The sequence below is a fragment of the Saccopteryx bilineata genome, chromosome 1, assembly GCF_036850765.1.
Source record: "Saccopteryx bilineata isolate mSacBil1 chromosome 1, mSacBil1_pri_phased_curated, whole genome shotgun sequence".
In the NCBI taxonomy this organism is placed as follows: Eukaryota; Metazoa; Chordata; class Mammalia; order Chiroptera; family Emballonuridae; genus Saccopteryx; species Saccopteryx bilineata.
Window position 1 is genome coordinate 348,244,865 of NC_089490.1, and position 15,734 is coordinate 348,260,598.

At 41.6% G+C, this 15,734-nt stretch overlaps 1 protein-coding gene and 1 non-coding gene across 3 annotated transcripts in view; both read left to right on the forward strand.

The window, feature by feature from the left end:
* The window catches only part of FCHSD2 (FCH and double SH3 domains 2), a 278,607-nt gene that overhangs the window by 222,093 nt on the left and 40,780 nt on the right, over nucleotides 1–15,734 (forward strand). The gene's annotated exons all lie outside the window — the stretch shown is intronic.
* Nucleotides 3,441–3,519, forward strand: TRNAS-GCU (transfer RNA serine (anticodon GCU)). The gene is given in 2 exon segments: nucleotides 3,441–3,481; nucleotides 3,485–3,519. It is a non-coding gene; the product is annotated as a tRNA-Ser (tRNA).

A 15,734-nucleotide genomic window follows, 5' to 3' on the forward strand; every position in this document is an offset into this window, starting at 1 on the left:
CATAAGACTGGGTAAAGGAAAACAATAGAGGTAAGCTGAGCAATTCCCAGAGCTCACATCATCCTAGGGCACATTAAAGTTCTGAACCTCTAGGCAAAATTGAGAGTGCTTGTGGATCACCTAGGGCCTTGGTCGGCCAACTGCTGCTAGCGAGCCAAATGCGGCTCTTTGATCCCTTCAGTGTTAGCAAAGGCCAGCTTAGGAGTATCCTAATTAAATTAATAACAATGTACTCACCTATATAGTTTAAGTTTAAAAATTTGGCTCTCAAAAGAAATTTCAATCGTTATACTGTTGATATTTGGCTCTATTGACTAATGAGTTTGCTGACCACTGACCTAGGGCGTTCAGAAGACTACAGAAGGATCAGACATTGGTAGTAGGGCTAAATTAGCCCTAGAATAAAACTACCTTAGAACTAACCTGACATAGCTTTAAAACAGAGCTTCAAAAAGATCAAGCTAGGGGTTTCCAGTCAAGGTGGCAGAGTAGGTGGACACTGCACTCATCTCCTCCCATGACCACATCAAAATTACAACTAAATTATAGAACAGTCAGCCTGATAACCATCCGAAGACTAGCTGGACAAAAGTCCTGTAACTAAGAGGGGCAGAGATGCAAAATGGGCTGGTCCCACACCTGTATGTGGCAGTTGAGAATCCAGAGGGATATTCCAGCTACAGAGGTCCTCCCCCCTTAGAAATAAAGGATTTCACCTGACCAGGCAGTTGTGCAGTGGATAGAGTATTAGACTGGGATGCAGAGGATCCAAGTTCGAAACCCCGAGGTCGCCAGCTTGAGCGCGGGCTCATCTGGCTTGAGCGCGGGCTCATCTGGCTTGAGTGTGGGCTCACTGGCTTGAGCGTGGGATCATAGACATGACCCCGTGGTCATTGGCTTGAGCCCAGAGGTGTCTGGCATGAGCCCAAGGTCACTGACTTGAGCCAAGAAGTTACTTGCTCTGCTGTAGCCCCCCGAGTCAAGGCACATATAAAAAAGCAGTCAATGGCCCTGGCTCAGTGGTAGAGCATCGGCCTGGCGTGCAGGAGTCCTGGGTTCGATTCCCAGCCAGAGCACACAGGAGAAGCACCCATCTGCTTCTCTACCCCTCCCCCTTTCCTTCCTCTCTGTCTCTCTCTTCTCCTCCCACAGCAGAAGCTCCATTGGAGCAAAAAGTTGGCCCAGGCGCTGAGGATGGCTCCGTGGCCTCTGCCTCAGGTGCTGGAATGGCTCTGGTCGCGGCAGAGCAACACCCCAGATGGGCAGAGCATCGCCCCCTGGTGGGCATGCCGGGTGGCTCCCGGTCGGGTGTATGTGGGAGTCTGTCTGACTGCCTCCCTGTTTCCAACTTCAGAAAAATTTAAAAAAATAAAAAGGCAGCCAATGAACAACTAAGGAGCTACAACAAAGAGCTGCGAAGAAGAATTGATGCTTCTTATCTCTCCCCCTTCCTGTCTGTCTCTATCTCTGTCTCTGTCTCTGTCTCTCTCTCTCTCTCTCTCTCTCTCTCTCACACACACACACACACACACACACACACAGAAATAAAGGATCTCAACCATGCACCAGGCTCCCCAGCCTAGAATACCAGTGTTGACAAGAGGAGCCCACATAACATCTGGCTGTAAACATCAGCAGGGATTCCAACGGAAGACTGCTATAAACCAGGGTATTTTCTTAAAGGGCCAGTGCAAAACTCTCATGTACAGGTACTCACACTGGGCTCTTGCAGAGAGACAGCAGCAGCTGGTGGGGTGCCAGAGACATACAGGGAGAAACTAAGTTATATGGCTTTGGGGCAGGGACTGGAGGGATGGCTGCCATGAGGATGTTGAGCCATCCTCCTGTGCTACTGCCATCTTTCCTGTGTTGAGCCCTCCCCATACACAGCCTTATCTGAAAATACATTAGCCTGGTAGACTCCACTAGGATTACCTTGATTACTCCCACACACCCTGCCCAACCCAACTTGTGTACAGCCCGAGGCACTCTTTGGCACCAACCAACCTGGGCTTGTGTCATAGTCTTTCTTAATAAACTCTTAAGGAATTTCATCAAGCTCTGGGGGTGCCAGAGTCATGCAGGAAGAAACTAAGTTGTGTGGCTTCAGAGTAAGGGCTAAAGGAATAACTGCCATTATCTCTCTATTGAGCCCTCCTCCCTACACTACCAAATCTGAATTTACATCAGCGAGGTGAACTCCCCTAGCTTCACCCTGACCTCACTACAAAGATCCATAGGGCCCAGGTGGGCGAGGGCTGGTCTCAGTGACACTTTTGCTGTGTGGCCTCAGGCTCAGCACTGGTACAGAATCTGAATATTTATTATCCTGGTGAACAGCACTTGCCCCACTCTGGTATCTCCCTGAGACCCTGCTTCACCTCACTGGTGTACCACTCAAGAATCAGGAGCTAACACTTATGGGCAGCCAGCAGATCTCGGGGTATCCTGGGAATTTTATTGACCTAACCCAGGCTTGTTACTTGTGGCAGCTGGCCCCACTTTGTAGTGTGGCCCTGACCACACAAATCCAGGCCCAACACAAATGGCTCCCCAGCCCTGAATACCAGTGCTGAGAAGCTTTTAACAGACCTAGGCTAGTTACAGGTAGCATCTGACATTGACCTGCACCAGAGTCCATCCCAAGAGGCCCCATAACAAACACACCCAGTGGTCACCTTCAGACAAGAAAAGAGTACCACACAATTAGTTTCACAAGTAGCACACCCAAGGGTGGGTCTCAAGGTGTCACCACTGAGGTGAGTTCATTTCAGGTCCCACTGAAAGGAATCCCACTTCATAGTTAGCTCCTGCACAGCAGCGTATACTCTGTCATCATTGCCAATCCTCACAGCTAGCCAACCTGAGAGCCAGTTCCACCCAGTGACATGCCAACAGAAATCAAGGCTCAACTACAACAGAAGGACACACACAGCCCACCCAGGGGACAGTCCTGGAGCACCCAGCTCAGTTGATCAGGAACACTGCACCATTAAGGTCACAGGGCACCTACTACATAAGGGAATACCAAACTGGGAGATGTACCAGACCTAATACCTAATACATAGAAACAACACAGAGAAGCAGCCAAAATGGGGACTCAAGAAACATGTCCTAAATGAAAGAACAGGAGAAATCTCCAGAAAAAGGATAAATTAAATGGAGGCAAGCAATCTACCAGATAAGGGGTCCTCGGGATATAACAGTCTTGACATACATTTTGAGTTTACGATGCTCGCTCCCATAAAAACTTTTAAAAAATTGAGACACAACTATTTCGGTTTATACCATTAGTGTCGTACTTCAGACTACATGGGTGAACTAGTTTTGTAATGCGTGGCAGAAGAATACACAGTAACACAGTGTATGAGTGAGGGAGTTGATGTCCCCCAGTATGCTTACCTATGCCATTTTGGACTATTAAAAGCACAAGTGTTCTGGCCCTGGCCGGTTGGCTCAGCGGTAGAGTGTCGGCCTGCTGGCGTGCGGGGGACCCGGGTTCGATTCCCGGCCAGGGCACATAGGAGAAGTGCCCATTTGCTTCTCCACTCCACCCCCTCCTTCCTCTCTGTCTCTCTCTTCCCCTCCTGCAGCCAAGGCTCCATTGGAGCAAAGATGGCCCGGGCGCTGGGGATGGCTCCTTGGCCTCTGCCCCAGGCGCTAGAGTGGCTCTGGTCACGGCAGAGCGACACCCCGGAGGGGCAGAGCATCGCCCCCTGGTGGGCAGAGCGTCGCCCCTGGTGGGCGTGCCGGGTGGACGCCGGTTGGGCGCATGCGGGAGTCTGTCTGACTGTCTCTCCCCGTTTCCAGCTTCAGAAAAATACAAAAAAAAAAGCACAAGTGTTTTGTTTGTGTTAGGCTAAGATGTGTTTCAACTTACACCAAAATTCGGGTTACGCCATTGTCATGGGAATGAAACTATGTCATAAATGAAGACCCCCTGTATAGAGTTTAAAACACTGATTATAAGGATGCTCAAAGAACTTAAAGGGAGAATAGATTTAACTCAGTGTGAATGTCAACAAAGAGACAGTAAACAAAAAGGGACATAGAAATCATAACAAAGAACCAGTCAGAAATGAAAAATACAATAACTGAAATGAAAACTATACTAGATTGAATCACCAGCAGATTAGATGAAGCAGAAGATCAAATGAGTGATTTGGAAGACAATGGTAGGTATCAGAAAACACCCAATCAGAACTGCAAAAAGAAAAAGATAATCCAAAGAAGAGAGAGCAAGGGATTGAAACCCTATTTAAAGAAATAATGACTGAGTCTTATCAGGCAGTGGCACAGTGGATAGAACATAGGACTGGGACACAGAGGAACCAGGTTTGAAACCCCAAGGTCGCTGATTTGAGCATGGATCACCAGCTTGAGCACGGGGTTGCTGGCTTGAGCATGGGATCATAGACATGACCCCTTGGTCACAGTCTTGAGCTGAAAGGTCACTGGCTTGCGCAAGGGGTCACTCACTTTGCTGGAGCCCCCTGGTCAAGGCACATGTGAGAAAGCAATCAGTGAACAAGTAAGGAGCTGCAACAAAGAATTGATGCTTCTCATCTCTCTCCCTCTCATCTCCCTTCCTGTCTGTCTGTCCCTATCTGTCCTTCTCTCTGTCTTTCTCTCTGTCTCTGTCACCGAAAACAAATTTATTAACCAGTGTCATCCCCAAAAACTCAATCAAGAGGTAAATAAATATAAGCAGGAAAATATAACCCATGACCAAAAGGAAAAAATCAGTTAAATCAGACCCATAAATGCTGTAGATAATGGAATTACCAAATAAGGACTTGAAGATCGTGAATAAGCTCAAGGATTTAAAAGAAAACGAACATGAACATATTGAGGAAACAAAAAGAAGATATTATTAAAAACCAAATGGAACTTATAGAGATGAAAATACAATATTTGAAATGAAAAACTAAATAGATTTTATGCTTCAAAAAAGAGAACAGTCAGCATGAAAGCATAGCAATAGGAACTGCCGACTGAAACATAGAAATAAAAAACTTTTAGAATGAGAGGAGCTGCTAAAAATGTTTAAAAAGGAAAGCATCATTGATTTGTATGGGACAATATGCAATCTGGGAGGTTGAGAGTAAAAAGAGTCAAAAATGTTTTTAATGTTTATTGATTTTAGCATGAGAGGAAGGGAGAGGGAGAGAGAAAGAGAGAGACAGGAACATCAACCTGTTCCTGTATGTGCCTTGACCAGGGATCAAACCAGCAACCTCTACACTTCAGGACAGGACAATACTCTAACCAACTGATCTATTCTGCCAGGGCCCCAATTTTTTTTTTAATTATACTCAAACTATCCAATTTTAATAAAAACTGTAAACCCCAAAATCTAAGGAGTGCAACAAACCCCAGGTGGATAAAATACAAAGAAGATCACACCAAAGCATATCATAGTCAATTTGTTAAAAAGCAATAATACTCAGTTGTGACAGGCAAAGTATTTCTTCTAAGATCAGGAGCAAAACAAGGCTGGCCCCTTTCACCACATCTATTGAACATGCTAATAGAAATCCTAACCATAGCAGTTCAGGCAAGAAAAAGAAAGAAAAAAGGTATTCAAATTGGAAAGGAAGAAATAAAATGATCTCTTTTCACAAATAACATGATCTTAAATGTAGAAAATCCTAAATATTACACACACACCTACCTAAACATCCACCTATTAGAGTTAATAAATCCAGCAAAGTTGCAGGATACAAAATTAACACATAAAAATCAATTGCACTTATATGCAAACAATGAATAATCTGAGAAGAAAATTAAGAAAATTTCATTTATAATATCATTAAAAGGAATAAAATACTTAGGAATAAACTTAATGAAGAAGGCAAAAGACTTGTACACTAAAAATTAGAAAACATTGATAAAAGGAAAGATATCCTGTGTTCAAGGGATGGAAGGTAGTGTTAAAGTGACAGCACCACCCCAAAAATGATGTACAGGCTCAGTCCAGTCCTTATCAAAATCCCAACAGTGCTTTTTGCAAAAAATAGAATGTCAAGCCAAATTGATGGCCAAAACAGCTAGAAAAAAGAATAATAAAATAGAAAGACTTATACTTCATGATTTTAAAATGTATTACAAAGCTCTTATATTCAAGCATTTTAGTACTGGCATAAGAACAGACCTATAGACTTGTAGAATTGATGTCTCTTTTTTTTTTTTTTTTTTTTTTTTGAATGATTTTAGAGAGAGAAGAAGGGAGAGAATGAGAAAAACATGGATTTATTGTTTCACTTATTTATACATTCATTTGTTGTTTCTTGTATGTACCCTAACCAGGGATCAAACCCCTAGCGTTGTCATATTGGGATGATGCTCTTAACCAACTGAGCCACCTGGACAGGGCCTGAGAGGAGGGGAGATTGACAGACTCCTACATGTGCCAGGACCAAAATCTACCCCTGTCTGGAGCTAACTCTCGAACTGAGCTATCCTCAGCGTTCAGAGCCAACTGTGAGAGAGGAAGGAAAGAGAGAGAGAAGGGGGAGAGGAAGGAGAAGAGAAGCAGATGGTCGCTTCTCACGTGTGCCCTAACTGGGAATCGAACCTGGGACACCTGCACACTGGGTCAGCACTCTATCCACTGAGCAAAACAGCCAGTGCCTGTCTCAGTATTTTTTTCTTTGCTTTTTTAGATTTAATTTATTCATTTTTTAGAGAGAGAGGTGAGAGAGAGCAAGAGAGAAAGAGAAGGGGGAGGAGCAGGAAGCATCAACTCCCATATGTGCCTTGGCCAGGCAAGCCCAGGGTTTTGAACCGGCAACCTCAGCATCCCAGGTCAACACTTTATCCACTGTGCTACCACAGGTCAGGCCCTGTCTTGGTATTTTTAAAATACTAGTTATTCCCAAATTAATTGATATATTCAACACAATCCAAGTAAAACAACCAACAGGTTTTTTGGGGGGTGTTCTTTTTTTGTAGAAATTGACAAATGCTTCTAAAATATATATTGAAATGCAATTGCCTGACCAGGCGGTGCCGCAGTGGATAGAGCGTTGGACTGGGATGCGGAGAACCCAGGTTCGATACCCCGAGGTCGCCAGCTTGAGCGCGGGCTCATCTGGCTTGAGCAAAAAGCACACCAGCTTGGACCCAGGGTCACTGGCTCGAGCAAGGGGTCACTGGGTCTGCTGAAGGCCTGCAGTCAAGGCACATATGAGAAAGTAATCAATGAACAACTAAGGTGTCGCAACAAAAAAACTGATGATTGATGCTTCTCATCTCTCTCCATTCCTGTCTGTCCCTATCTATTACTCTCTCTGTCTCTGTAAAAAAAAAAAAAAAATGCAGTTGATCTAGAATAGTCAAAACAATTTTGAAAAATAAGGGTAAAGTTAAAGGGCTTACTCCATCTGGTTTCAAGACCTAAAACTACAGTAATCAAGCTCTGGCCAGATTCTCAGTTGGGTGGAGTGGTGTCCCAATAAACAAAGGTTATAGGTTTGATCCTTGGTCAGAGCACATACAAGAACAGTTCAATGTTTCTGTCTGTCTTTCTCTCCCTCTAAAATCAATCAATCAGTAAATAAATAAATAGCTCTAGTAATCAAGATGTTGTGATGTTGGTATCAGAATAGACTTATAGGTGAATGGAACAAAATAGTCTAGAAATAGGCACACATGCATATAGTCAATTGATCTTAAACAAAGATGCAACAAACTTGTAAAAATGCTAAATAAAAAGAATTTTTTTAAGTGAGAGGAGGGGAAATAGACTCCCACATGTACCCCAACCAGGATCCACCTGGCAACCCCCATCTGGGGCCAATGCTCAAATCAACCAAGCTATCCTCAGCGCCTGAGGCTGACCTGCAAACCATTTGAGCCACTGGCTGCAAGAGGGGAAGAGAGAGAGTAGGGAGAGAGGGAGAGGAAGAGAAGCACATGATTGCTTCTTACATGTGCTCTGACTAGGAATATAACCCAGCATGTCTGCATGCCAGGCCAAGGCTCTATTCACTAGGCAGACTGGCCAGGGCCTAAATAAATTTTAATAAAAATGAATCCAGCTCTTTTAAGCATATGACTAATTAGAGTGCAAGGATGATTCAACATTAGATAATTTGTCAATATAGTAAGCTGCACTTATACACTAACAATGAACATTTTTATGATTATTTTCTTAGTTGCCAAAAAACATGTGATAAAATTCAATATCCCCTAGTCACAAGGGATATAAAACAAAATTTATAGCCAGCTGGATAAAACCTTTTTCACCCTGACAAGGATATCTTAAAACTTACAATAAACATTATACTTGATGGTTGTATTTGTTTTCTATAGCTGCCATAACAAATTACAACAAACTTAGTGGCTTAAAGCAATATAAATTTATTATCAATTCTGAAGGTTTTAAATCTTAGTGGGCTTGGTTGGTTTTTCAGCTCTGGCTTTAACAAAACCAAAGTCAAGATGTCAGCTAGGCTGGCCTCTGGGGGAGAATTTGCTTCCAAGCTCATGCAATTTGTTATCAAAATCCCTGTTTCCTTCAGGCTAACAGGTTGGGGCTACACTTACCTCCTAGAGGTCAATCTCTCTGTTCCTTGTGCACAGCTCCTACATCTCAGAGCATGGAATCGTGCTTACTTCTGTTTTGGTTTATCTCACTCCAGCCAGAGAAAGTTCTCTGCTTGTGAGAGGTCATGTGAATAGATTGGGCTCACTCAAATAATCTAGGATAATCTCCCTGTTTTAAAGTCTATAACTCTAATATATCTGTGAATTATCTTACATATACATAGTTCCAGGGATTAGAGTGTGAACATCTTTGGAGGCCATTCTACCTGCTACCGTGATAATAAGAAAACAGTACTACCTGACCTGTGGTAGCACAGTGTATAAAGCGTCGACTGGAATGCAGAATTGCCAGTTCAAAACCCCGGGCTTGCCTGGTCAAGGCACATATGGGAGTTTGATACTTTTTGCTCCTCCCCCCTTCTCTCTCTCTCTCTCTCTCTCTCTCTCTCTCTCTTTTCTCTCTCTAAAAATAAATAAAATCTAAAAAGAAAGAAAGCAGTATCTGTCATCACTACTGCTTTTCATTATCATAAGAAAATTTGATCAATGTGTTAATGAGTAAAAAATAAGGTGTTTAAGTATTTGGAAAATGTACATCTGTCATTATTTATAGATTATGTGATTGTGTACCTCCAAAAGTATAAGACATCCAACTGTTAAACTATCAAAAGTAGTAAGAGTTCAGTAAAGTGAATATACATACAAGATTATATATAAAAAAGGCATTTGTTTTCTTATTAACTAGAAATAATACATTGCAAAATGCAGTTGGAAAAGTTATTTACCACAGCAGTATAATACTGATGAATTAACCAGTGAAATGTCATGACCTACAAAAAGAAAGACATTTTTTAAACCAAAGAACATAAAAAAGGGCATAAGTAATTAGATGCAAGAAATATTGGTTTTTATTAAATTTATTTATAATTTTAATGCAATCTCAATGAAACAGAATATTTTAAATTATTTTTATTTTTTAAAAATTTAAATTTATTGGAGTGACATAGGTTTCACTTGATGAGGCAGTGGCACAGTAGATACAGTGTTAGGCTGGGATGCTGAGGACCCAAATTCAAAACCTCAAGGTCACCAGCCTGAGCGTGGAATCATAGACATGACCCCATGGTTACTGGCTTGTGCCCAAAGGTTGCTGGCTTGAGTCCAAGGTTGCTGGCTTGAGCACGAGATCACCTACTATACTGGAGCCCCCCAGTCAAGACACCTATGAGAAAGCAATCAATGAACAACTAAGAGCTAAAAAAGACAAAAGACTATATAGATTTCAAGCATACAATTCTTTGGTTGTTGTTCAAGCATATAATTCTATGTGATACATCTGTATCTTACATTATGTGCCCACCACCCTAAGACAAATCTTCAGTCATCATACATTTTACTCCCTCCACCCTCTAGGACATCTCCCTCACCCCCCCCCTCCCCTTTTCTGGTAAGTGCCATACTGTTGTCTATGTCTGTGAATTTTTGTTTTGTTTTTTTTTTTTGAGAGAGAGAAAGAGGCAGTGGGAGAAGGGAGAGAGAGAGAGAGAGTGAGAAAGGAGCATCAACTCGTTGTTGCACTTAGTTGTGTTCCCATTGATTGCTTCTCATATGTACACTGACCAGTGCTCAAACTGGCAACCTTGGGATCAGCAACCCTGGAATCGAACCAGTGACCCAGGAATTGAGCCCGGGATCTAAATGATGACCTCAGTGCCCCAGAAGAACATTCTACCCACTACACCACCAGCCAGGGCCTGTTTGTTTCTCTTGTTTGTTCATTTGTTGCTTTCAGTTTTATATCCCACATGAGTGAAATCATAAGGTTTGTAAGTTTTTCTATCTGACACTTCACTTAGCATGATATTCTCAAGATCTGTTCATGTTGTCACAATGGTAGTATTTCATCTTTTCTTATGGCTGAGTAGTATTGCATTGTATAAATATAACACATCATCTTTACCCAACATCTAGCAAAGACACTTCAGTTATTTCTATGCCTTGACCACTATGAATAATGTGGCAATGAATGAATGTATCTTTGCAAATAAATGTTTTCAAATTTTGGGGATAGATATCCAGAAGAGGAGTTGCTGGGTCATATGGTAATTAATTCTCTTAATTTTTTGAGGCGCCTCCATACAGTCTTCCATAGTGGCTGTACCAGTTTGCATTCTCACCAGCAGTGAATGAGGGTTCCTTTTTCTCCACAGCCTCTTCAATACTTGTTATTACTTGTCTTGTTGATAATATCCAATCAAACAGGTATAAGGTAGTATCTCATTGTAGTTTTGATTTGCATTTTCCTAATAGCTGGTGAAATTGAGTATTTTTTTATATATCTGTTGGCCATTTGTGTGGGAGAAGTTTATGTTCAGGTCCTCTGTCCATTTTTTTAATTGGATTGTATGTTTGGTGTTGAGTTCCATGAGTTCATTATATATACTACTCACAAGAATTTGACCATAAAGGCAAAGGAAGTAAAGACAAAAATAAATGAATGGGACTGTATCAAACTAAAAAGTTTCTACACAGCAAAAGAAGTCACCAACAAAACAAAAAGGCAGCCAGCTGAATGGGAGATGATATTTGCAAACAAAAGGTATTTTTAAAGGAACTTGAAAATAATTATTCTGAAATATATCTGGACTTTTAATGTACAATATAGCCAAGAATAATGTTAATAAGACTTGTGTACTAATACATATAGTAATGACCATAGTAATTAAAACAAAAAAAAAATGATCTCTGTAATGGACCTTTAGATACTGATTCAAACAAACCAACTCTAAATAGTCATTTTGAGGCAGGCAAGGAAATTTAACAATGAATGGCACAATAAGGCTACCAAGGAAATACTGTTAGTTCTGAAATAGTATTGTGGTTGTATTTTTTTTCCTAAAGTTGATATTTTTAGAGACTTTTACAAAAAAGCATGTAGGAGTGAAGTGACATGATGTCTGGAATTTTATTTTAAATGCTTTAGTAGGCCTGACCTGTCGTGGCGCAGTGGGATAAAGCGTCGACCTGGAACACTGAGGTCGCCGGTTCGAAACCTTGGGCTTGCCTGGTCAAGGCACATATGGGAGTTGATGCTTCCTGCTCCTCCCCCTTCTCTCTCTCTCTCTGTCTCTCTCTCTCACTCCTCTCTCTCTAAAAAAAATCAATCAATAAATGCTTTAGTAAAGAAAAAGGAACAAATAAAACAACTATGGAAAATTTTTTAACTGTTGAATCTTGGTGATCAGTATATGGAAGTTCATCATACCAGCCTCTTTACTTTTTAGTATATTTGAAATTTTCTATAATAAAAACATTTTGCCTGACCTGTGGTGGTGCAGTGGATAAAGCTGGTTGGCCTGGAATTCTAACATCACCAGTTTGAAACCCTGGCTTGCCTGGTCAGGAACATATGGGAGTTGATGCTTCCTGTTCCTCCCCCACTTCTCTCTCTTTCTCTCTCTCTCTCTCTCTCTCTCTCTCTCTCTCTCTCTCTCTCTCATTTCTAAAATAAATAAAATCTTGAAAAAAAATCTTAATAACATTTCAAAGCGTTGGGTAAAGGGTTTATTCAGAAAATGGTATTAAAGCAATTGTTTCTGTATTTGGGGGGAAATGTAGATTCTTCCCCTCTACCAAATACAAAATAAATTTTAGAAGAATTGAAGACCTAACTGCTAAACAGATTTTTGAAAACTGGAAAAATATAGAGTATTTTTGGTATATAACAAATGGCTTTTTTTTAAGTGAGTGAGGGAGACAGAGACAGAGAAGAAGAAAGACAGAGACAGGAAGGGAGAGAGATGAAAAACATCAACTTGTAGTTGCAGCACTTTAGTTCTTCATTGATTGCTTTCTCATGTGTGCCCTGACGGGGGGGGGGGGGGGCTCTAAGCCAAACCAGTGACCCCTTGCTCAAGCCAGCAATCTTGGGCTCAAGCCAGTGACCTTGGGCTTCAAGCCAGCGACCATGGGATCATGTCTGTGATCCCTGCACTCAAGCTGGTGAGCCCGTGCTCAAGCTGAATGAGCCCACGCTCAAGCCTTGAGGTTTTAAACCTGGGTTCCTCAGTGACCCAGGTCTACTCTTGGTCCTCTGCACCACTGCCTGGCCAGGTACAAATGGCTTCTTAAGGAAGACACAAAACTTGGGGCTCATAAAGGGAAAGATTGATAATCTCAACAACATAGAAACTAAAAATTTTTATAAAACAAAAGAACTTTAAAAAGTTAAAAGAAAGGGAATAGAAGAGGAGGAAATATTTATAACACAAATAACAGAAAAGGAGTGATATCTAGAAAGAAATATATTTAAATAATAACCAAAAGACAGAAATTAGAAAAATGTGTAGAGGATATGAACAGCCCATTTATAAAACTAGAAATAACAGATGGCCAGCAATATATGAAACGACACTGTCTCTATTACGGAGAAATTAAAATTGAAACAATGAGATAATCTTTATATAACATATTGGCAAAAATTTCAAAGACAATATCCAATACTAGTGAGATATAAAGAAACATGCTGACACATATACCAGTAGAAGACGAGGCACAACCTTCTGGGGGCAATTTAATAATGTTTATTAATACTAAAATGTTCAATTTCCACTTGTATGTTTTTATCTTAAATATTCTCATATGTATTGTAGTCAAGGACTCATTGACTAGGTTGTTTCTACAGTACCATTTATAATATTGAGAAATTGGCAAACTCAACGAGCTATAGATGAAAAGAAAGTATGGTACAAACTACTAAAGCTATGGATTAATTTGAGAGGGAAGTCAGTTTTTAAAAACAAAAAGATTTCTTAGACACATTGGGAGGATGATAGCCCTCATTTAATTTTTTTTTTTTTAAAACAAACTATGCAAGCCTGACCAGGTGGTGGTGCAGTAAATAGAGCGTCAGCCTGGGACACTGAGGTCCCAGGGGTTTTTTGTTTGTTTGTTTTTGTTTTTTTGTTTGTTTGTGTTTTTTTTTTGCACCTTTCTGAAGCTGGAAACAGGGAGAGATAGTCAGACAGACTCCCACACATGCCCGACGGGGATCCACCAGGGGGCGCCGCTCCGCCTCGACCAGAGCCACTCCAGCGCCTGGGGCAGAGGCCAAGGAGCCATCCCCAGCGCCCGGGCCATCCCCGCTCCGATGGAGCCCCGGCCGCGGGAGGGGAAGAGAGAGACAGAGAGGAAGGGGGGGGTGGAGAAGCAGATGGGCGCCTCTCCCACGTGCCCTGGCTGGGAATCGAACCCGGGTCCCCCGCACGCCAGGCCAACGCTCCACCGCTGAGCCAACCAGCCAGGGCTGAGGTCCCAGGTTTGAAAGCCCAGGTCGCTGGCTTGAACAAGGGGTCACTGGCTTGGCAAGAGCTCCCTGGTCAAGGCACATCTGAGAATCAGTCAGTGAACAACTAAAGTGCAGCAACTACAAGTGGATGCTTCTCATCTCTCTCTTTCTCTCTCTCACAGAAAAAAAAAAGAAAAATAACTATGCAAGTATGCAGGAAACACATAAGATATGGTTTGAAAAATACATGTAAATTGATGGGATAGTTGTTATTTGGGGAGTTGGGCACGTGGTGGGGTGTGCAGGTATAACAGTTTTTGCCATTTTTTTTTTAACTTTTTTTTTATCTTATTAATTTTAATGCAGTGACATTGATAAATCAGGGTACATATGTTCCGAGAAAACATCTCCAGATTATTTTGACATTTGATTATGCTGCATACCCCTCACTCACCCAAAGTCAAATTGTCTTCTGTCACCTTCTATCTGGTTTTATTTGTGTCCCTACCCTCCCCCTACCCCCTCCCTCTCCTTCCTCCCCCCTCCCCACCCCTCCACCCCACACCCTGTTACCATTGCATTCTTGTCCATGTCTCTGAGTCTCATTTTTATGTCCCATCTATGTATGGGTTCATATAGTTCTTAGTTTTTTCTGATTTACTTATATCACTTCGTATAATATTATCAAGGTCCATCCATGTTATTATAAATGATCTGATGTCATCATTTCTTATGGCTGAGTAGTATTCCATAGTATATATGTACCAAAGCTTTTTAATCCACTCGTCCTCTGATGGACACTTGGGCTGTTTCCAGATCTTTGCTATTGTGAACAATGCTGCCATAAACATGGGGGTGCATTTCTCCTTTTGGAGCCGTTTTATGGTGTTCTTGGGGTATATTCCTAAAAGTGGGATGGCTGGGTCAAAAGGCAGTTCGATTTTCAATTTTTTGAGGAATCTCCATACTGTTTTCCACAGAGGCTGCACCAGTCTGCATTCCCACCAGCAGTGTAGGAGGGTTCCCTTTTTTCCACATCCTCGCCAGCACTTATTCTGTGTTGTTTTGTTGATGAGCGCCATTCTGACCGGTGTGAGATGATATCTCATTGTGGTTTTAATTTGCATTTCTCTCATGATTAGTGATGTGTTGAGCATTTTTTCATATGCCGATTGGCCATCTGTATGTCCTCTTTGGAGAAGTAGCTATTCATTTCTTTTGCCCATTTTTTGATTGGACTGTTTGTCTTTCTGGTGTTGAGATTTACAAGTTCTTTATAAATTTTGGTTATTAACTCCTTATCAGACATACTGTCAAATATGTTCTCCCATTGTGTAGTTTGTCTTTTTATTCTGTTCTTATTGTCTTTGGCTGTGCAAAAGCTTTTTAGTTTGATATAGTCCCATTTGTTTATCCTGTCTTTTATTTCCCTTGCCCGTGGAGATAAATCAGCAAATATATCGCTGCGAGAGATGTCGGAGAGCTTACTGCCTATGTTTTCTTCTAAGATGCTTTTTTATTAGTTGTTATTTTGCAACAATACTTTATATTCATGTCATTTTTAAAAATAAAAGGTATGTACCTGAAACCTATGTACTCTTATTGATCAATATCACTCCTTTCAGTTTGTTTAAGTAATAGGGTGACATTGATAAATAAAATTTTTTAAAAATTAAAGATATGAGCCTGACCAGGCGGTGGTGAAGTGGATAGAGCGTTGGACTGGGATGCTGAGGACCCAGGTTCAAAACCCCTAGGTCACCGGCTTGAGTGTGGCCTCACCAGCTTGAGCGCAGGGTCAGTGGCTTGAGTGTGGGATCATAGACATGAGCCCAAAGTTCACTGGCTTGAACAAGGGGCCACTCAGTCTGCTGTAGCCCCTATTCAAGGCACATAT